The sequence below is a fragment of the Schistocerca serialis genome, chromosome 7 (genome assembly GCF_023864345.2).
Source record: "Schistocerca serialis cubense isolate TAMUIC-IGC-003099 chromosome 7, iqSchSeri2.2, whole genome shotgun sequence".
In the NCBI taxonomy this organism is placed as follows: domain Eukaryota; kingdom Metazoa; phylum Arthropoda; class Insecta; order Orthoptera; family Acrididae; genus Schistocerca; species Schistocerca serialis.
Genome location: NC_064644.1, coordinates 407,538,319 through 407,560,723, shown reverse-complemented (window position 1 = coordinate 407,560,723; position 22,405 = coordinate 407,538,319).

Sequence of the window (22,405 nt, the reverse complement as noted above, 5' to 3'; positions counted from 1 at the left end):
ACGGAGGGTGAGGTCATCAGAAGACGGTTCGACGGAGCGCCATGATTTGCAGCGGTCGGGGAGACCGTCCACGGCTGTCACACCTGATGCAGCGAGCTGATGTCATTCGCGAGGACAGACGCATTACGACTCGACAGCTGGCGCTGCATCTGTGAATCAGCAAAGGAAGTGTGGATGTAATTATCCGCACTCTTGGACATTCAAAAGTGTGTGAAACATGGGTCCTCCCGTGTCTAACGGTGGATCACAAATCGCACAGAAAAAATATTTCTCTTCATTTGTTGCAACGCTTTGAAGCTGAGGGGGAGGCCTTCTTGTCCCGGGTTGTGACAGGTGATGATACCTGGGTTCACCATTTTGAGCTCGAAATAAAACGACTCAGTTTTTACAGTTTCTAACTCACAATTCAACAAGAACCGATATTTTGATCAGACAGAATGGGCATATTATAAGCGAGACGGAACAGTTCAAGTTCCTAGGCGTTCGGATAGATAGTAAGCTGTTGTGGAAAGCCCATGTCCAGGATCTTGTTCAGAAACTAAATGCTGCTTTATTTACCATTAGAACAGTATCTGAAGTAAGTGACACTTCAACACGAAAAGTAGTTTACTTCGCATATTTTCATACGCTTATGTCGTATGGTATTAATTTTTGGGGTAATTCTTCTGATTCAAAAAGTGTGTTTTTGGCTCAAAAACGGGCTGTTCGAGCTATATGTGGTGTAAGTTCGAGAACCTCTTGTCGACCCCTATTCAAAAATCTGGGAATTCTGACATTGCCCTCACAGTATATATTTTCTTTAATGTCGTTTGTTGTTAGCAATATTAGCTTATTCCCAAGAGTTAGCAGCTTTCACTCAGTTAATACTAGGCAGAAATCAAACTGCATGTGGAATGCACTTCCTTGACTCTTGTGCAGAAAGGAGTGCAGTATTCTGCTGCATCCATTTTCAATAAGCTACCACAAGAACTCAAAAATCTTAGCAGTAGCCCAAACTCTTAAGTCTAAACTGAATAGTTTCCTCATGACTCACTCCTATTCTGTCGAGGAGCTCCTGGAAGAGCTAAAAAATTAAGCAAATTCCAGTGTTACATTGTTGATTTTCTTCATTTAAACTTACGACTTGTCACCTGAATATGTTTTTTTTATATTTCATTTTATCTGTTTCTAATATCGTGTTATAATTTCATGTATTGACTCGTTCCATGATCATGGAGACTTCTCCTTAATTTGGTCCCACGGAAAAATAAATAAATAAAAAATAAAATTATATGTAATGGCGCTATTCCCACTCCCCACAGACGAACAAATTCAAAGCAATGCTTCAGCCGGTAAGGTCATGATCACTGGGTCCTGGGACTATGAAGGTGTGATTCTCATAGATGTGATGCCAAGAGGCGGTACCAATAATTCAGAAGCATATGTCAACACATTAACAAAACTCGAGACGCGCTTCCAGCAACTTCGGCGCCACAGCAACCCAGAAGATGTTTTCCTGTAACATGATAACGCTCAGCTCCACGTAAGTCTGAGGACTGCTAAAGACATCGCAAAATAGAGTTGGACAGTGTTATCCCATTCACCCTAAAGCTCTGACCTAGCCCCTGACTTCCACTTGTTTGGGTCATTAAAGGGTGCCATTCGTGGAAGCATTTCGAGGTCAATGAAGAGATGATTCACACAGTGAAGCACAGGCTCCGCCACCAGGACGGATTGGTACCGACAGGGCGTACACGCCCTTGTTTCGCGCTGGAGGAAGGCCATAGAACCGGATGGAGATTAAATGGAAAAATAGGCTGTGTAGAAAAAAACTCCATTCTTTTGTGTGTGTAATAAAGAAATGTTAAACAAAAAAAAAATGCGAAGCATTACTTGCTGGGCTACCCTCGTAACTAAACATACGCAAATCGTGGATACACATTTTTTGTATTTGGTAAATGTGTAACAGTGGTTGTAAGGGGAGATTTCACTACCTTATGTTTACTGTAATACAATAAACCTAATGCATGTTATAATTGCTTCTTTGTGTGAACTTTCACAATCTGCGGCTAGTTGCAGTTTATGAGACAGGACGTTCAGAATGAAATAGAAGCAAAATTGAATCACACAAAGAAGAGAGAAGATGTTCTGAGAATTTGCAAGTGGCTGACACAGGTAAAAGCGGGTGCAATCATATGCAATGCCCATCTGAAAGTGGAGGAGTACACGCAGGCACAACAGCGCCGGCGTAGCAGAAACAGTGATTCTGGAACAACACGGGAAAAGGCTGCAACCAGTATAAAAGGCGAGGTACAGTTGGGTGAATGGTTTTTTTCTTCCAGTATGTGCCCTGTTAGAGAAAGATGTCCTGAAAGCTTTAGTTCTGCAGCGAGGAATTCGGCGAAGCACGGGGTGGCAGCCGGGTCTGTTTCCATGAAATGGTCTGTGAGATAGACATCTCTTACCCATCCTAAAACACGACGAAACAAGACTCTAATGAAACTCTAGCTTGCATGTGCCCTGCGGGCTGTAGCCAGAGTTACTTTTTCCTCTTAATTCTTTTCCCCACAGCTAGAGGAAACCACGCTAGCAGTTAAAAAGAGCTGATTTGTGGATGTAGTGAGACATCAGTATGACGCAGCGTTTGAGTTAATTTTTTCGACAATAGAAGGGCGGAAAGCGAGGTTATTCTAGAATGAGATTTTTAGCAACAAAGTAATTACGCCATTGGTGAAAAAATTTAACTTTCCAAGGATTAAAAAAAGAAACTTTTTAGGTGCGAAATGCAGGCAGTCTTCAGTTTAACTTCTAAAACCTCTCCGGGCTTGGGACGCAGAATGAGACAGAACTCTGGTTTCTGTGGCAGTACGACACGGTTGGTATCGCCCTCAGCTGGGACGGCAGACTTCGAAGGCAGCTCTCGTCCGCCGCGGGGACTGACGGAATGTAATGTTAAGAGTCCAAAGCAGAGTACTTCTAAGTGTGCCTTTGATGGCAGCCAGCTACGTCATCAGTGCTCTGCTTACGTTACATCAAGTGCGGCGAGAGTGACTTGCAACACTGGCCCGTTAGGACGAACGGAACTTAGGATTCAGCATCACATTCGGTTTGACCTTCCTACGTTCGACAGCGCAGTCACAGTTGCATGGATAACTGCAATTTCTCTTTCGAGCTACACAATCACTGCTATTAATGCACAGGTAGGCTGCGGTAAATACACTACTGGCCATTAAATTTGCTACACCAAGAAGAAATGCAGATGATAAACGGGTATTCATTGGACAACTATATTATATTAGAACTGACATGTGATTACATTTTCACGCAATTTGGCTGCATAGATCCTGAGAAATCAGTACCCACAACAACCACCTCTTGCCGTAATAACGGCCTTGATACGCCTGGGCATTGAGTCAAACAGAGCTTGGATGGCGTGTACAGGTACACCTGCCCATGCAGCTTCAACACGGTACCACAGTTCATCAAGAGTAGTGAGTGGCGTATTGTGACGAGCCAGTTGCTCAGCCACCATTGACCAGACGCTTTCTGTTGGTGAGAGATCTGGAGAATGTGCTTGCCAGGGCAGCAGTCGAACATTTTCTGTACCCAGAAAGGCCCGTACAGGACCTGCAACATGCGGTCGTGCATTATCCTGCTGAAATGTAGGGTTTCGCAGGGATCGAATGAAAGGTAGAGCCACGGGTCGAAACACATCGGAAATATAACGTCCTCTGTTCAAAGTGCCGTCAATGCGAACAAGAGGTGACCGAGACGTGTAACCAATGGCAACCCATACCGTAACGCCGGGTGATACGCCAGTATGGCGATGACGAATACACGCTTCCAATGTGCGTTCACCGCGATGTCGCCAAACGCGGATGCGACCATCATGATGCTGTAAACAGAACCTGGATTCATCCGAAATGATGACGTTTGGCCATTCGTGCACCCAGGTTCGTCGTTGAGTACACCATCGCAGGCGCCTTGTCTGTGATGCACCGTCAAGGGTAACCGCAGCCATGGTCTCCGAGCTGATAGTCCATGCTGTTGCAAACGTCGTCGAACTGTTCGTGCAGCTGGTTGTTTTCTTGCAAACGTCCCCATCTGTTGACTCAGGGATCGAGACGTGGCTGCACGATCCGTTACAGCCATGCGGATAAGATGCCTGTCATCTCGACTGCTGGTGATACGAGGCCGTTGGGATCCAGCACGGCGTTCCGAATTACCCTCCTGAGCCCACCGATTCCATATTCTGCTAACAGTCATTGGATCTCGACCAATGCGAGCAGCAATGTCGCGATACGATAAACCTTTAGCAAAGTCTGAAACGTGATGGTACGCATGTCTCCTCCTTACACGAGGCATCACAACAACGTTTCACGAGGCAACGACGGTCAACTGCTGTTTGTGTATGAGAAGTCGATTGGAAACTTTCCTCATGTCAGCACGTTGTAGGTGTCGCCACCGGCGCCAACCTTGTGTGAATGCTCTGAAAAGCTAATCATTTGCATATCACAGCATCTGCTTGATGTCGGTTAAATTTCGCGTCTGTAGCACGTCATCTTCTTGGTGTAGCAATTTTAATGGCCAGTAGCGTACATTAGGAAAGGGAGATGGTGTTTAGAAAATTACAATTCCCTACCTACTTTCCCAATCGTAATTTAAATTATCTTAATTTCATCGTAGTCAATATTTAGCTGGGCACCAAGTAATTTCATGTTATACAATTTTCACATTCCGTATTTAAACTTCGGTAATACTTTCAGAGTCTCAAAAATAATGGTTTTCAATAGCACAGTTAGGAAACCTTTTATAACTGTCTATCGTTCAGAACAAAAGAATTGTAAATACCCCAACTTAAGTTTCACTGCTTGCACCGAAAATTTGCTAAGCGTTAATACAAACCGTAGTGCACATTTAAACCAGCGCTGTTTCTTACGGGTCGATCTGTCCCGTTATTTCTGTTTTTTCACAACATTATGAACCGTCCGTCCGGTCATTGAAATGTTTGCTCCCTTTCTGTAGTCTTTGCAGTTGTCATACTATACAATGGTTATGTAATACGAGTCATGTGGGAAGAATACATTACGGTCGCAAGTAAACATGATGAACAGTGAGAGCAGGCGAGATACCACATGGACGTCTCGCAGAAATGAAAACAACAAATAAACGGGTGTGACCTATGTTACAGCAAAGGAATTCAAGAGTCAAAACTTGTTAAACAGAACGTAACTTCAAAAACATTAAAATAATGTATGACAGGGCACAGAGAAAATGTGTGCTTGTGAAACTGTTGCGTTCATTTATTGCAGCTTATGCGACAAATTATTATGTTTTCATCAAACGTTTGCGGTTCCCATTCGAAAGTGGCGCAGTGTTTAGCACACTGGACTCGCATTCGGGAGGACGACGGTTCAATCCCGCGTCCGGCCATCCTGATATACGTTTACCTTGATTTCCCTAAACTGCTCCAGGAAAATGCCGGGATGGTTCCTTTGAAAGGGCACGGCCGACTTCCATCCCAGTCCTTCCCTAATCCGATGAGACCCATGACCTCGCAGTTTGCTCCCTTCCCCCAAACAACCCACCTCCCATTCGAAAGCAACTTCCTTACGACTGCTAACAGAGTAGCTGTGCAGAATCAATTGTCATTATAGGTCCCTATCTTACACCTCTCTGTTACAAACGGAGATTACACCATGACACTGACACAAATTTGAATAAAGCGAACAGCACGGGAGAGGTTTGAACATGAATCGCCCGCATGGCAGTTCAACACTATGACCACGATTCCGTGGCTCTTGCGGATTGCTCAATGTTGCAGTCGTTAAGCTTAGACCGTTCACTGTTTCTATTTTGCGTTTTTTTTCACAGTTCAGTAAGTTCAGTAGACAACCTTCTTGTGTTCACTCTTGAGCGGTGTTCAAGTTTTGAAGGGCTGTTAACTGGACCCTCTTACCACTAAATCTGAGAGGGGTGCGATGGTGGGATTCCCTTGTTACCATCTTGCTTACCGCAGAGTTCCCATTATAGCGTTACAGTTTTGTTCGACCAGTTCCAACACAAAAGCGATTGAGTAATCTCCATGTCGACCACGGTTCTGCCCTCTTCAGCCTTTGACTTCATTAGGGGAGCGGTATATGAGGTAAAGCTTTACCCTCCTCTTAACACGATGAGCAACAGTTCATGCCCATAGAGCGGGTGTCTGTCATCAGTGTTGACTTTGCTCCTTTTGGATTCAGCTTGTGTTATCCGTCTGTTGACGGATGCCAGCAGCCAAATTAGAAAGGAAGAGAGGCAACACTAACGATACACGTTGATTGATGGACATATACATTTTAGTGTAACCATATTGCGAATTTTATTACAAATGAACAATAATACTCCTCATATTGTAACCGAATTTAAGTTGTTTTATTCTGTAATGATAGTAATGTAGTTATTGGTGTGTGTGTATATCATTGTACATATTCAGCACCCGAAACCGATAGTTGTCTGTATGAATAAATTACGGATTATGTATGATCATGAAATCGAAATCTTACAAAAACTCTGGATATTCTGGAGCCACCGGATGTTATAATCCATACATCTGACAATAAACACAAAATTCTAAATTAAATCTTAGAATTCAGTAATTCGAGACTCTTTGCCAGAAGAATGGAAGAAGGTTAGTGTAGGTAAGGATATTTGTACACACGTCATGTAACAATTTTTTGGGAGTGGCTGTAAATGATGCTAGAAGATTATCTCAGTTTGGATGGAATTTCCTTGCTACTGCAACTAGTAAGAACATTCCCTGTATGAAGTATCCGAGCGGTGTCGTTTTAGGATAATCCCTTTTGTCGGCATTACTTAGGTAGTGAGCTTACTTTTCCCTAAATGGCGCCAGGTATTTTCTCGATATTAAGAGGGTGCTCTGGCAACAGTTACTCGTACTTTCTACATCTACATCTACATTGATACTCCGCAAGCCACCCAACGGTGTGTGGCGGAGGGCACTTTACGTGCCACTGTCATTACCTCCCTTTCCTGTTCCAGTCGCGTATGGTTCGCGGGAAGAACGACTGTCTGAAAGCCTCCGTGCGCGCTCTAATCTCTCTAATTTTACATTCGTGATCTCCTCGGGAGGTATAAGTAGGGGGAAGCAATATATTCGATACCTCATCCAGAAACGCACCCTCTCGAAACCTGGACAGCAAGCTACACCGCGATGCAGAGCGCCTCTCTTGCAGAGTCTGCCACTTTGGACAGTTTGTTAATGGTATTCACATGCCGTAGGTGGAACTTTACTGAACATTGGCGCGGTTAGTAATAGTTCCATGGAACAGCTCACAGTCGGTTCCAAATAGTGAAAGAGGCGGTATCTACAGCTACTTAAACACTGTTCCGCAATTCACTGAATCACTTTCAGACAGTTACTCGACCTCTGCACCCTAATAGCACAAGGGAAAAATGAACACGAATCTCAGTTCGAATTCTGATTTCTCTTGTTTGATAAGGATTCTCATTTCTCCACTTTCAATAAAATATTTTGGTATTCGGAGGAGAAAGTTTGTGATTGAGATTTTGCGACAAGACCTCTGTTTTTAGTGATTGCCACCCCAACTTGCTTTATCACACCCGTGACATTCTCTCTCCTATTTCGCGATAATACGATGCAAACTGTCCTTTCTCGAACTTTCACCGTATCCTCCGTCAATCGTATCTAGTACGGATCGCATACCCTGTAGCAGTACCCAAGGAGAGAGCAGACAGCCGTAGTGTAGGCAGTCTCTTTCGTACATTTGTTGCATCTTCTAAGTTTTTTTTTTTTTTTACTTAATCTTACCCACATGCAGTGAAACTCAGATTTCATGGCACACTTTCTTCCGCCCAACCGAGCGGGTCCGCGCGGGCGAGGCGCTAGCTCGCGCCAGAGGGCGTGTGTGTATGGACAAGTGGCGGAGCCAGCGCCAGGCCGACGTGTGCTTTGGCACTGCGACACGCTTGGAGGGAGTGTTGAGTTAGGAGCGCCAGTGGTAACATCCAGAAGTCCGCAATAAACGCTGCGAAGAAGGAAACGCGTTTCTCCCTTAGTGAGCATGGCATTCTGCGCCCATATCCGTATGTTGGAAGCTGTGTCGTGGTGAGTTTTCGTTTACTAGGTTTACTGTAGCGAGTTATTTACAAGTCAAAGTGTTTTGAGTGTGTGCAAGCAATGACAAAGTGGCGAATTCGACATAACCCGACCAAAACACAAACCATACTTTTTAAGCAAAGACGTCAGACCAGGAACAAAATTCAAAATACTGCAGACATTCGACTGACCCTATGGAACACGCCACTGACACAGACTCCGCTAAGTACATAGGAGTGTTCCTAGACAAGTATCTAAACTGGCAGACGCACATCACCTACCTCCTCGACAGAACAAGGAGAAGACAAGGACTTACACGACGCCTGGAGACGGCCCTGCATACTTGCAACACCTTCGTCATGCCGGTCCTGGAATATGCAGCCGCACCCCTGGCCGGTCTAGCAAAGAGCCAGGGAGAAAGACTCTACAGAACAGAAAGACGACTACTCCGTAGTATCACCAACCCCCCCCCCTCCCCCCCAGACACCGAGCAATGACGTGTATGACATCACAAACATAGAACCGTTACAAACTCGACTGACCAAATTACGCGCCAACTGTGGTAGGCACATACTGACATAACGACCAGACATGGAGGACTTATTGACCTCTCCAGTCCGGGAAAAGAAACGCCCAGTGAGTACAGTGGCTCAAAACACGGCTTCCCACTTCCCAGCCATTGCCCCCACTATGACACCACTGATAAACGATGCCCACACTCCCACCCATCTCGACGCCAGGCAATAGGCAACGGCACGCGCGCGCGCGCGCACACACACACACACACACACACACACACACACACACACACACACACACACACACACACACACACACACCGATCACTTACATACAAACATGCAATACTCACCGACAAGCACAACCTGCATCCTGTGCCCCCCTTATATTCTCCCTGTAGTTGCATTAACTTTTCTAATCTATAGTTAAGCCAATATATAACTCTGTACCCCATACCACCGTACAACCTACATGAGATATCTGCCATAACAGAAGTCAAAATGTAAAAATTGACCAGTAAAGTAACACAGTAATATTAAGTAACATAGTACTAAGCACCTTTAGATGTAAGTCCCTTTAGATCCAAATCTATGCTCTCCCTTATCCTTCCTATTAAAATTCGTTAAACGCAAAGAGAAACTTTGCCAAATATTAAAATCTGTAGCAAGTATCTCCTGTAATCTAAGCAAAGTCACTAGATAGCCCTGTACTCTATTCCACCATGCAACCAAGATGAGACTATCTGCCATTGGCAATAATAACATAACAGTAAAAGATAACATAATACTAACTCCCCTTAGAAATAAGTAATGTTAGATCTAAATTTAGCTTTTTCTGTATCCTAATATTTTTTTCTCTCTCTTCTCTATCTTTTATGTTTGTCTCTATCTTTCTATGAATATCTGTAAATGTTAAAATCAAAATAATATAAAAACACTAAATTGTCAAAGTGATTATGATTAGCACATATGCAAACAAATGTGATAAAGAAACCAAAAATGTATTGTACCCCACTGGCCGAAAAAGACCAACCAGCAAGCTCTATTAAGGCCCGCCCTCTCCTTACGGGAGGGAATGAAATATATATATATATATATGACAACCTGTCATATATATATATATATATATATATATGACAACCTGTCATATATATATATATATATATATATATATATATGACAGGTTGTGCTGTTGTTGTCTGTAATTCTCGCAGTCGCAACACGAAAAGGACGGAAATAGTGCTTCATGCTTTCTCTCGCGTTGCAAGTCTGCAAAGGATGTGGTTGTCGAAATGCTGCAGGAAAGACGCTGTAAATGTTGCAAATGCTAGAACATGCTCTCGTCATTTCTGATAAATTTGCGTTCCGAACTGCTACGTTTACTGTGGGAATAAGTGCTTAAGAGCGATGCATTTCCGCCTTGTAATTTGTCTTTTAGTATTAGCGTTAGTGCCGGCACACCAGGTGTAACATTGGAAGAGAAAGAACCTTTCAACAAATGTGAGATCCATAAAAGAGGCATAGAGATTCTGCGGAAGCTTTTACGGCGGAAGAAGAGCGCTGATAAATGTACGGATGAAGTTGTTTCAAATGAGTCAGAACCATGGACCTTGCCGTTGGTGGGGAGGCTTGCGTGCCTCAGCGATACAGATGGCCGTACCGTAGGTGCAACCACAACGGAGGGGTATCTGTTGAGAGGCCAGACAAACATGTGGTTCCTGAAGAGGGGCAGCAGCCTCTTCAGTAGTTGCAGGGGCAACAGTCTGGATGATTGACTGATCTGTCCTTGTAACATTAACCAAAACGGCCTTGCTGTGCTGGTACTGCGAACGGCTGAAAGCAAGGGGAAACTACAGCCGTAATTTTCCCGAGGACATGCAGCTTTACTGTATGATTAAATGATGATGGCGTCCTCTTGGGTAAAATATTCCGGAGGTAAAATAGTCCCCCATTCGGATCTCCGGGCAGGGACTACTCAAGAGGACGTCGTTATTAGGAGAAAGAAAACTGGCATTCTACGGATCGGAGCGTGGAATGTCAGATCACTTAATCGGGCAGGTAGGTTAGAAAATTTGAAAAGGGAAATGGATAGGTTAAAGTTAGATATAGTGGGAATTAGTGAAGTTCGGTGGCAGGAGGAACAAGACTTTTGGTCAGGTGATTACAGGGTTATAAATACAAAATCAAATAGGGGTAATGCAGGAGTAGGTTCAATAATGAATAAAAAAATAGGAGTGCGGGTTAGCTACTACAAACAGCATAGTGAACGCATTATTGTGGCCAAGATAGGCACAAAGCCCATGCCTACTACAGTAGTACAAGTTTATATGCCAACTAGCTCTGCAGATGATGAAGAAATTGATGAAATGTATGACGAGATAAAAGAAATTATTCAGGTAGTGAAGGGAGACGAAAATTTAATGGTCATGGGTGACTGGAATTCGTCAGTAGGAAAAGGGAGAGAATGAAACATAGTAGGTGAATGTGGATTGGGGGGAAGAAATGAAAGAGGAAGCCGCCTTGTAGAATTTTGCACAGAGCATAACTTAATCATAGCTAACACTACTTGGTTCAAGAATCATGAAAGAAGGTTGTACACCTGGAAGAATCCTGGAGATACTAAAAGGTATCAGATAGATTATATAATGGTAAGACAGAGATTTAGGAACCAGGTTTTAAATTGTAAGACATTTCCAGGGGCAGATGTGGATTCTGACCACAATCTATTGGTTATGAACTGCAGATTGAAACTGAAGAAACTGCAAAAAGGTGGGAATTTAAGGAAATGGGACCTGGATAAACTGAAAGAACCAGAGGTTGTACAGAGTTTCAGGGAGAGCATAAGGGAACAATTGACAGGAATGGGGGAAAGAAATACAGTAGAAGAAGAATGGGTAGCTCTGAGGGATGAAGTAGTGAAGGCAGCAGAGGATCAAGTAGATAAAAAGACGAGGGCTAATAGAAATCCTTGGGTAACAGAAGAAATATTTAATTTAATTGATGAAAGGAGAAAATATAAAAATGCAGTAAATGAAGCAGGCAAAAAGGAATACAAACGTCTCAAAAATGAGATCGACAGGAAGTGCAAAATGGCTAAGCAGGAATGGCTAGAGGACAAATGTACGGATGTAGAGGCTTGTCTCACTAGGGGTAAGATAGATACTGCCTACAGGAAAATTAAAGAGACCTTTGGAGAGAAGAGAACCACTTGTATGAATATCAAGAGCTCAGATGGCAACCCAGTTCTAAGCAAAGAAGGGAAGGCAGAAAGGTGGAAGGAGTATATAGAGGGTTTATACAAGGGCGATGTACTTGAGGACAATATTATGGAAATGGAAGAGGATGTAGATGAAGACGAAATGGGAGATAAGATACTGCGTGAAGAGTTTGACAGAGCACTGAAAGACCTGAGTCGAAACAAGGCCCCGGGAGTAGACAACATTCCATTAGAACTGCTGATGGCCTTGGGAGAGCCAGTCCTGACAAAACTACCATCTGGTGTGCAAGATGTATGAGACAGGCAAAATACCCTCAGACTTCAAGAAGAATATAATAATTCCAATCCCAAAGAAAGCAGGTGTTGACAGATGTGAAAATTACCGAACTATCAGTTTAATAAGTCACAGCTGCAAAATACTAACGCGAATTCTTTACAGACGAATGGAAAAACTGGTAGAAGCGGACCTCGGGGAAGATCAGTTTGGATTCCGTAGAAATGTTGGAACACGTGAGGCAATACTAACCTTACGACTTATCTTAGAAGAAAGATTAAGAAAAGGCAAACCTACGTTTCTAGCATTTGTAGACTTAGAGAAAGCTTTTGACAACGTTAACTGGAATACTCTCTTTCAAATTATGAAAGTGGCAGGGGTGAAATACAGGGAGCGAAAGGCTATTTACAATTTGTACAGAAGCCAGATGGCAGTTATAAGAGTAGAGGGACATGGAAGGGAAGCAGTGGTTGGGAAGGGAGTGAGACAGGATTGTAGCCTCTCCCCGATGTTATTCAATCTGTATATTGAGCAAGCAGTAAAGGAAACAAAAGAAAAATTCGGAGTAGGTATTAAAATTCATGGAGAAGAAGTAAAAACTTTGAGGTTCGCCGATGACATTGTAATTCTGTCAGAGACAGCAAAGGACTTGGAAGAGCAGTTGAACGAAATGGACAGTGTCTTGAAAGGAGGATATAAGATGAACATCAACAAAAGCAAGATAATGGAATGCAGTCAAATTAAATCGGGTGATGCTGAGGGAATTAGATTAGGAAAAGAGACACTTACAGTAGTAAAGGAGTTTTGCTATTTAGGGAGTAAAATAACTGATGATGGTCGAAGTAGAGAGGATATAAAATGTAGACTGGCAATGGCAAGGAAATTGTTTCTGAAGAAGAGAAATTTGTTAACATCGAGTATAGATTTAAGTGTCAGGAAGTCGTTTCTGAAAGTATTTGTATGGAGTGTAGCCATGTATGGAAGTGAAACATGGACGATAACCAGTTTGGACAAGAAGAGAATAGAAGCTTTCGAAATGTGGTGCTACAGAAGAATGCTGAAGATTAGATGGGTAGATCACGTAACTAATGAGGAGGTATTGAATAGGATTGGGGAGAAGAGAAGTTTGTGACACAACTTGACTAGAAGAAGGGATCGGTTGGTAGGACATGTTTTGAGGCATCAAGGGATCACAAATTTAGCATTGGAGGGCAGCGTGGAGTGTAAAAATCTTAGAGGGAGACCAAGAGATGAATACACTAAGCAGATTCAGAAGGATGTAGGTTGCAGTAGGTACTGGGAGATGAAGAAGCTTGCACAGGATAGAGTAGCATGGAGAGCTGCATCAAACCAGTCTCAGGACTGAAGACCACAACAACAACAACAACAACAACCACAACAGAGAATTACGCAGTGGAATTACAGAGGAGATACGCTCTTATGAAAAACATGTCAATAAGTTTGCAAGTATTAAAGATCTTCGAAGTCTTATCAACGTACGCCTTCACAGAAGAAAGTAATTAAAAATTAACTTTTATTTCGTGACATTAATCGAATGCCCGGCAAAATACACTCCTGGAAATGGAAAAAAGAACACATTGACACCGGTGTGTCAGACCCACCATACTTGCTCCGGACACTGCGAGAGGGCTGTACAAGCAATGATCACACGCACGGCACAGCGGACACACCAGGAACCGCGGTGTTGGCCGTCGAATGGCGCTAGCTGCGCAGCATTTGTGCACCGCCGCCGTCAGTGTCAGCCAGTTTGCCGTGGCATACGGAGCTCCATCGCAGTCTTTAACACTGGTAGCATGCCGCGACAGCGTGGACGTGAACCGTATGTGCAGTTGACGGACTTTGAGCGAGGGCGTATAGTGGGCATGCGGGAGGCCGGGTGGACGTACCGCCGAATTGCTCAACACGTGGGGCGTGAGGTCTCCACAGTACATCGATGTTGTCGCCAGTGGTCGGCGGAAGGTGCACGTGCCCGTCGACCTGGGACCGGACCGCAGCGACGCACGGATGCACGCCAAGACCGTAGGATCCTACGCAGTGCCGTAGGGGACCGCACCGCCACTTCCCAGCAAATTAGGGACACTGTTGCTCCTGGGGTATCGGCGAGGACCATTCGCAACCGTCTCCATGAAGCTGGGCTACGGTCCCGCACACCGTTAGGCCGTCTTCCGCTCACGCCCCAACATCGTGCAGCCCGCCTCCAGTGGAGTCGCGACAGGCGTGAATGGAGGTACGAATGGAGACGTGTCGTCTTCAGCGATGAGAGTCGCTTCTGCCTTGGTGCCAATGATGGTCGTATGCGTGTTTGGCGCCGTGCAGGTGAGCGCCACAATCAGGACTGCATACGACCGAGGCACACAGGGCCAACACCCGGCATCATGGTGTGGGGAGCGATCTCCTACACTGGCCGTACACCACTGGTGATCGTCGAGGGGACACTGAATAGTGCACGGTACATCCAAACCGTCATCGAACCCATCGTTCTACCATTCCTAGACCGGCAAGGGAACTTGCTGTTCCAACAGGACAATGCACGTCCGCATGTATCCCGTGCCACCCAACGTGCTCTAGAAGGTGTAAGTCAACTACCCTGGCCAGCAAGATCTCCGGATCTGTCCCCCATTGAGCATGTTTGGGACTGGATGAAGCGTCGTCTCACGCGGTCTGCACGTCCAGCACGAACGCTGGTCCAACTGAGGCGCCAGGTGGAAATGGCATGGCAAGCCATTCCACAGGACTACATCCAGCATCTCTACGATCGTCTCCATGGGAGAATAGCAGCCTGCATTGCTGCGAAAGGTGGATATACACTGTACTAGTGCCGACATTGTGCATGCTCTGTTGCCTGTGTCTATGTGCCTGTGGTTCTGTCAGTGTGATCATGTGATGTATCTGACCCCAGGAATGTGTCAATAAAGTTTCCCCTTCCTGGGACAATGAATTCACGGTGTTCTTATTTCAATTTCCAGGAGTGTAGTTTCACCCAGTCAAATCAGAAGTTTGTTACAGGGATAAAAACTGGTTCTACGACTCAAAGAAGATTTTTTTGCATGTCTATCTCTTTGCGTACCTTTGCGCAGAACAGTTACAATTTTTCAAGAAAAAATTCGGATGTCCTCTACCTCCAGTGTCAACCTTGCATTCTAGGATAAACCGCAGATTCAGTTGCCAATTGGAATTTTGAACAATGTTCTAGTTCGATTAGCTAATTCAAATGCTTTCTACAAATAAAGCACTTGTGTAATATCTTGTCCGGTCCAAGAAAACCATCATAAAGACCGGGAGGGCGGTGTGCTGACCACACGCCCCTCCTATCCGCATCCTCAACTGAGGAGATGACACGGCGGTCGGATGGTCCCGATGGGCCACTTGTGGCCTGAAGACGGAGCGCTTTATAATATCTTGAGTGAAAACAACAGTGTCCACCAGTTAGCTGAAGTTGCTTTAAACATTGATGAATACAAAATGAAAACGAGCGTCACTTGTTAAATTTCTCTAAGGGTCAACTTAGAAAAGTGCAAGCTCATTTCGTACATTTACTTTCACAGAAAATTACAAAATCGTACTGTGTTTCGTGCTTTTTTTGATTCGATAGATGCTTGAATTTTTTTTAAATCGGCAGTGTGTTTATATGTTACTCGATGTAGAGATGGCAGTCTAACAATAGCAGCATGGAAATGAAGTCCCGATGCTTCTTGACAGAACGTAGGGGAACAATGCGGGAGACCCGCACCACCGTACTAGGCAAGGTCCTAATGAAGCTGGTTTGCCGTTGCCTTCCTCCGACCGTAATGGGGATGAATGATTATGATGATGAAGACGACATATTTTAGTAAAAACTACAAAGTACCATAAATACGTCACAAAGGCGTGGCCCACACGGTTATAGCGCTGTTCCCGAGGCAGACACTGTTCCTTGGTGACGTCACACCATCAGCCACTAACAGCACAAAACGTTTACTGCCCACCTTATTTTTCTACGGAACTTGACAACATCGACTCGGCGGAGACTGCGGCGATGTCAACCGTGAGCAGCGGCAGTGAAGCGGTGGTTCTGAGCCCGTACTGGAAGGCGCATGGGCCGTGCTTATCTTCATATTCGGCATGCTTGGACAAGGCGTGGCCACAGTCATCAGCCAGTAACGGGAGTGTATTCGTTAACAGCCTCCGAGGAAAACGGACTGGAGAATGCCGTAGAACTGAGCAGCGTGATACAGCAACAGATACGGAAGGTGAGAGCGGGGCATGGCCAGCAGTACACAGACATCGTCGACCTGGGTAGCTGGCAGTGTTTTCTCGAATCTGTTAATAGCAAGCACAGAGTATTTGGCCGATTAATTTACAGTGCATACGGAAGTTAGCTTGCGTCTGCTGCGTTTGTATAGAAGCACGGCGAGGCCGTGAAGGATATTATTAGCTGAACTGCACAGCTGGGCCATGATTTAAGAGCGTAATAGTTTGATTTTGAAATTACAAACACAGAAAAACCATTGTTCCATGCGTGTACACTAGTGATAAGTTATTGTGCACTGTTCTGTTTTCCTTACAGTCCATATAGTGGTTAGTTCGGTGTTGTTGTGTTGTCTTTTGGGGATGGTCTATCAGATGCTGAAGGTTGATGGTAGTAGATTTTAGATCTTTCTGTGGGCCAGTTGCTTGTCTTCGTGTTTCAGTGCGCCCACTTTTAGGGAATGTGTTTTAGAATAAGTTCCGTTATATATTATTATTGTTTAATTTATGTCTGGGCGAAATATTGTTTTATTTCTGGAATCAGCAGTTTTCTGAATTCTTTGTTCATGTTACTGAGCGCCGATTTTTAATTGTCGGCCGGCCGAAGTGGCCGTGCGGTTAAAGGCGCTGCAGTCTGGAACCGCAAGACCGCTACGGTCGCAGGTTCGAATCCTGCCTCGGGCATGGATGTTTGTGACGCCCTTAGGTTAGTTAGGTTTAAGTAGTTCTAAGTTCTTGGGGACTAATGACCTCAGCAGTTGAGTCCCATAGTGCTCAGAGCCATTTGAACCATTTTTTAATTGTCTTACGCACTCGAATGTTGTAATCTATTGTTTAACAAAGAAGTCGTTAGCTGTTAGCTCACGCTCTCACAATCCTACCCAAACTCCACACCATCCAAAATCTGTGCTACATCCGCATCCCTTCTCTATGTGATGGGTCCAATTTAAGTTATTCGTAATTGTACCCCCAATTTATTTAGTTGAACTGACAACTCTTAAACGACATTTACTGCACGACCGAAAGTTAACGGACTTTCTCAATTCTGATGTGTACGTTCTCATTTTTTATTGTTCTGGGTCAATTGCCATTTTTCGCGCCATGCTCCCGTCTTGTACAAATAATTTAATAATTCGGTTTGATCTTTGATGACTTTACTCGACAGTAAACGACGACGTTGTCTGCAAAAATCTAAGAATGCTGCTCAGATTTATTGCGAAAAATAGTCTATGGAGCTGAAAAAAGCAGAGTGCCTACAGTAACACTTCGTTGGCGATCCCCATATATTTCTTCATTTTCACTAGATGACCTCCCGTAAGTTACCACGAAATGTAACCTTTCTGACAGGATATTCCACAAGCACGCAGTTTTATTAGAAGTTGCTTGTGGGGGATGGTGTCCAAGGGGCTCTGGATATAGAATTATAGAATCTATTGAGATCTGCTGTCGACACCATTCATTACTTAGTGTGAATAAAGAGCCTGTTTCTCAAGAACGATACTTTCTGAATGTTTAAACACAATATATGGTCCAAAATCCGACTAGCAATCGGTGTTACCGATATGGATCTATAATTCAGCGGCTATTTCGGTTCTTATGTATTGGTGTGATCTGTGTAACTTTCCAGTCCTTAACTGCTAAACTTCCGTCCAGTGAGCGGATGTATGTAACTGCTGAAAACAGTGCTACTTCATCAGCCTAATCCGATCGGAACCCGACTGGTATACAAACTGAACCGGAAGACTTGTTTTCGTTGACTTTAGTTGCTTCGCTTCACCGAGGGTATCCACTTCTAAATTGCCTATGTTCGCAGCTGCTCTTGATTCGAATTCTGAAATATTTACCACATCGTCTCTGGAGAAGGAATTTCTGAAAACCCGATTTGGTAACTTCGCTTTAGTAACACTGTTGTCGGTAACATTACCATTGCTATCATTCAGCGAAAGTATTGATTATTTTAGCTGCTCTTGTACTCTACAAATGATCATAATCTATTTGGATTTTGTGCCAGATTTCGAGACAGTTTCGACGTGCAAAACCATAAAAGTACCTCGCACTGAAGACCATTTATCGAACCGAAACAGCTGTGACAGAGGCAAAAATCAGACAAACTGTGGCAACACGCTGATCGGCTGAAATGTTCTGTGAATTTTTGTGTTTTTGTAGTCGTTCTGCAGTGGTGTGGAGCAGAGACAAGAGCCAGAGGTATGCGCAGATATCTGTATCAACACTGACCTTGCAGATAAAAGTCTGCGTCCACGTGGGTATCTGCAAATAGTTAAACGGTGCAAATGTTACGATTATCGTCTATTATTGCAAAACATGTAATAGAGAATAATGCTTATTATTCTTTGAGTCATTATTACTCATTCGAGACGGAGTGTCGCCATATTGGCCAGAATGTGCATTACACTGGAGACGGCAGATTCGTTGTTGACGTCCGCATGAGCTGAAGATGTTCCTGGATTTCTGCACAATTACATGTGCATCTCTGCTTCGCCTGTACGAGCACCTGCCTTACGTCTCAGTCATCCCTACTTCCTTTGAATTGGAGGTCACTCAAAGCTTTCTGCTCCTTCTTTAATACACGTTCTAAAAGGAAATCTTAAGTGAAAGTAGATCTGTGGTGTATAACTTATCTAGAACTTCTAGCGGGGTAGGCTAAATTGAATACTAAACTTCTGCATTCACCTCCAGCCCATCTTCCTTCCCTGCTGCTTTACAAATCAGGATGGGCGATAAAATCGCAGCCAGCCAGGTGGTAATCGTCGAATGTCACGCAACGGAAACGAATTCTAGCGAGCAGGTGGCGGAAGGTGACTTGGAGGAGACCGGCGGTTTGCTGCAGCATCAGTAACGTGATATTTGCTTGTGCGATAAATGATCTTTATTTCTTATGATATGATCCACTAGTCGAAAGCACTTGAACAGCACTAAAATAAGATCATAAACAGAGAATTACTACCAAAACGTTACACAGCATGACACGGTTCCCCTTCACGGTAATTCTGCAGAGATATCGTGAATTCACCCACGAATGGACGAAAATATGAAAATCATTCCATATAAGTACGGGAACATTATTGTTCTCTCGCTCACTTTGCAGACACAGCAGAAAAACAATCTTCACTGCTAACTATCGACCACTATTCCGAACACTGATGGCAGAATGTGGAAAATTACGACGTAGTGAGGAAAGGACAGCGATGGTGCTTTGGTTGAATCCATAGTGTTTATGATATGTGAAAAAGACCCTAAACTTCTCCCTGACTTGACTGAATCAAGTAAGCAAAATGGAAAACGACGGGAACGCGATCTATCATGGCCTGAACTCTGTCCTACCAAGAACGGCAGGAGATGTTGCACACTCGCTTCGGCGCATTTACTGACAACAATCAGACTCCGCAGCCGTGCTAAAATCTACCCGTGTGTCATGGAGCTCTGAAGAACTCCCGCAATTGACATAGTTTCGCAGTCCTTCTTAGGAGTGGGGGAAATCAAAGTTAAACCTGAAAGTGACCATTCATACACAACCTGTATTGAATTCGGCCTTTGAAGAGGTTCCAGTATGTCATGTGTTGTATTAAACTGTTAGGAAACGATTACATGATACGAATCTCCATTCCCGACAACCAGGGGGAGCATACGTCATACACAACACCGTGGACTCCATTACAGGTGAGTAACAAAACATGCAGAACGGACGCCCCAGAGCTGGTGTTGGGTGTTAAGGACGAAACTCTGATTTGTTTGTACCACGGTAATCGCAGAGAACGTGTTTGGAGACAGTCTGATGTTGCACAGCAGAATAGTAATTAAGCGCTGGAATAAAATTTTGTTGGAACCTGCTGGAGTGACAATAAATGTAACACATCCACCAGGCACGCAACAGTGACGTAACCAGTGTCAACATCAGAAGGACTGAAGTAGCAGGGAGCTTATTGCTTCATTGTGTGAGAGAGGACGCCAGGAAACACCTGGTTCAGCATTTAGACTACGATGCAGAGCAGGCAACGCTCTTCTGTAACGAGGCTACATGAAGTAACTCCACCTAGTAACGACCCAAGAACGGACACCAGAGATATGCAGATTTCATTCAAAGAGGGCGCTCAGGCTCCGACAGATGTCCAGAGCCACGGCTGGGCTGTAGCAATGCACTGGCCATCAGACCTTCCTGGGACCGGACCACAGCACTGACCCCAGACAACGCCACAGCCTGCGCCTGCAAATTCCTCACTACACACAGACATGGTAGTTTGAGCAACGAGGACTCAGTATAGCCGCTGCTAGGTAGTGCTGGGAAGACGACAGTGAATGTAAAACTCTTAATAAATGACCGTAAATTGTCTCATTAGCACCCTAGCTCTCCACAGGACTCAACTACCGCACCACAGCTCGTCTATTCTACACTGATTTAGAAGGTTGCATCTGGTGAGCTCATATACCGACAATATCAAACGCCTTCAACACTGTTCCACATATGTAGCAAGATGGTGGTGGAGTGATGATGTGCAGTGGCAATACATGGCGCCACTGTACACCTCTCGTGGTTGTTGACTGTCTAACCACTGCTGTACAGGGACGATATTCTGCCGCCGGTAGTGGCACTGTATTGCCTTAATTTTGGTAACAATTTCATCTTGATGGATGATAGCTCGCGTGCTTATCGTGCTGTTATGAAAAGTTTCTTCAGCATGCTAGGATCACCACAAAGGAGTAGTCAGACTGTTGCCCGGACATGAACCCAAACACGTGTGGGATCGACTGAAATGAGCTGTTTTTGGACGTCGGCAATAACCACGTATTTTACAAGACTTACTCATTATCGCCATTGAAGAGTGCAACAATTTGGACTAGAGTTGGTTGTCTTCGCGATCTCATCGGAAAAACAGAAACATTGTAGCTCCAGACGATCCAGTCAAAAGTAATTACTTTGTGATGCATCAGTGAAAAAATAAAATAATTTATTTTACTTCCACATGTAAAGATTTGGCATTACAGTTCTTCGATAATCTCTAATGCACTTCATAAGTTGTCGTTGTAAAGTAAAACACACCCGGTTCTTCTACATGCCGCACAAGTTGCAGAGTTCGAACAGGGGGATTCGTGGACTTCGCTCAACCTTTCCTCGGCGCAAATTTCACTGAGTGCGATTCACAGGACACCTAAATAGAAGGCAAGAAAGAAAAAGGTCTTAAAAATATATAAGGCACCACCACTACTGTTCGACTTTTACGTCGAAGAGACAATAAAGAAAGTGTTGGCAGAAGACATAGCCCTCCTGGAAACAGACAACATGCTTAGAACAGAATGCAGCTTAAAGGTAAAACAACTGAAGACGACAGTGATGGAGAGTAATAGAAAGGAGAGAAAAGATTTGTTTAATCTCAAAATAGGGAACGACACAGTAACGGATGAAGTTCTCTCCTACCTAGCAAGCAAGACTACACAACATAGTCCGAGCACGGAAGGTATCAGAAGTAGACTGGCATGGTGAAGAAAGCTTTCGTTAAATAAAACAGCTTTCCTGATGTCATATACTGATATGAAATGAGAATGTTCCTGAGAATACTTCTGGTGTATTTGAATGTTAAAAATTAGATTTTATTTTGTCTCCATTAGAAATGATTGGCGAAATCTAGCGACTAAATCCAGTGGGTATGTTTGTTATTAAAAGCTTTCGCTGCCGGCAGTCACGATTTTCGTGAGGAGACGCCGCTTTAAAGTAGCACTGTCCCTGCGGGCGAGGGGGTTTGCGTGTTTCAATAAAGCTGGGGGCTATATCGGCAGTAGTGTAGCTACTGGCAGGGTCTCCCAAGCCGTACATGCCTCAAGCAGAGGAGCCAGACAGACTGTCTCACACTTTACCTTCAAGCGATCAGTGTGTTCCTTTCTTGAGGTGGTAGCATAGGGTGAGGGGGACTTAGCCATAGTGAAAGCAGACTCCCTAGCGGAGTAAACCTCGAGGAAAAATACCAATCCTCCTGGTTGGAGGTTCAGTGGAGGATTGGCATCCCACTCCCTGTAAAAACATATTTTGCTAAGTTTCC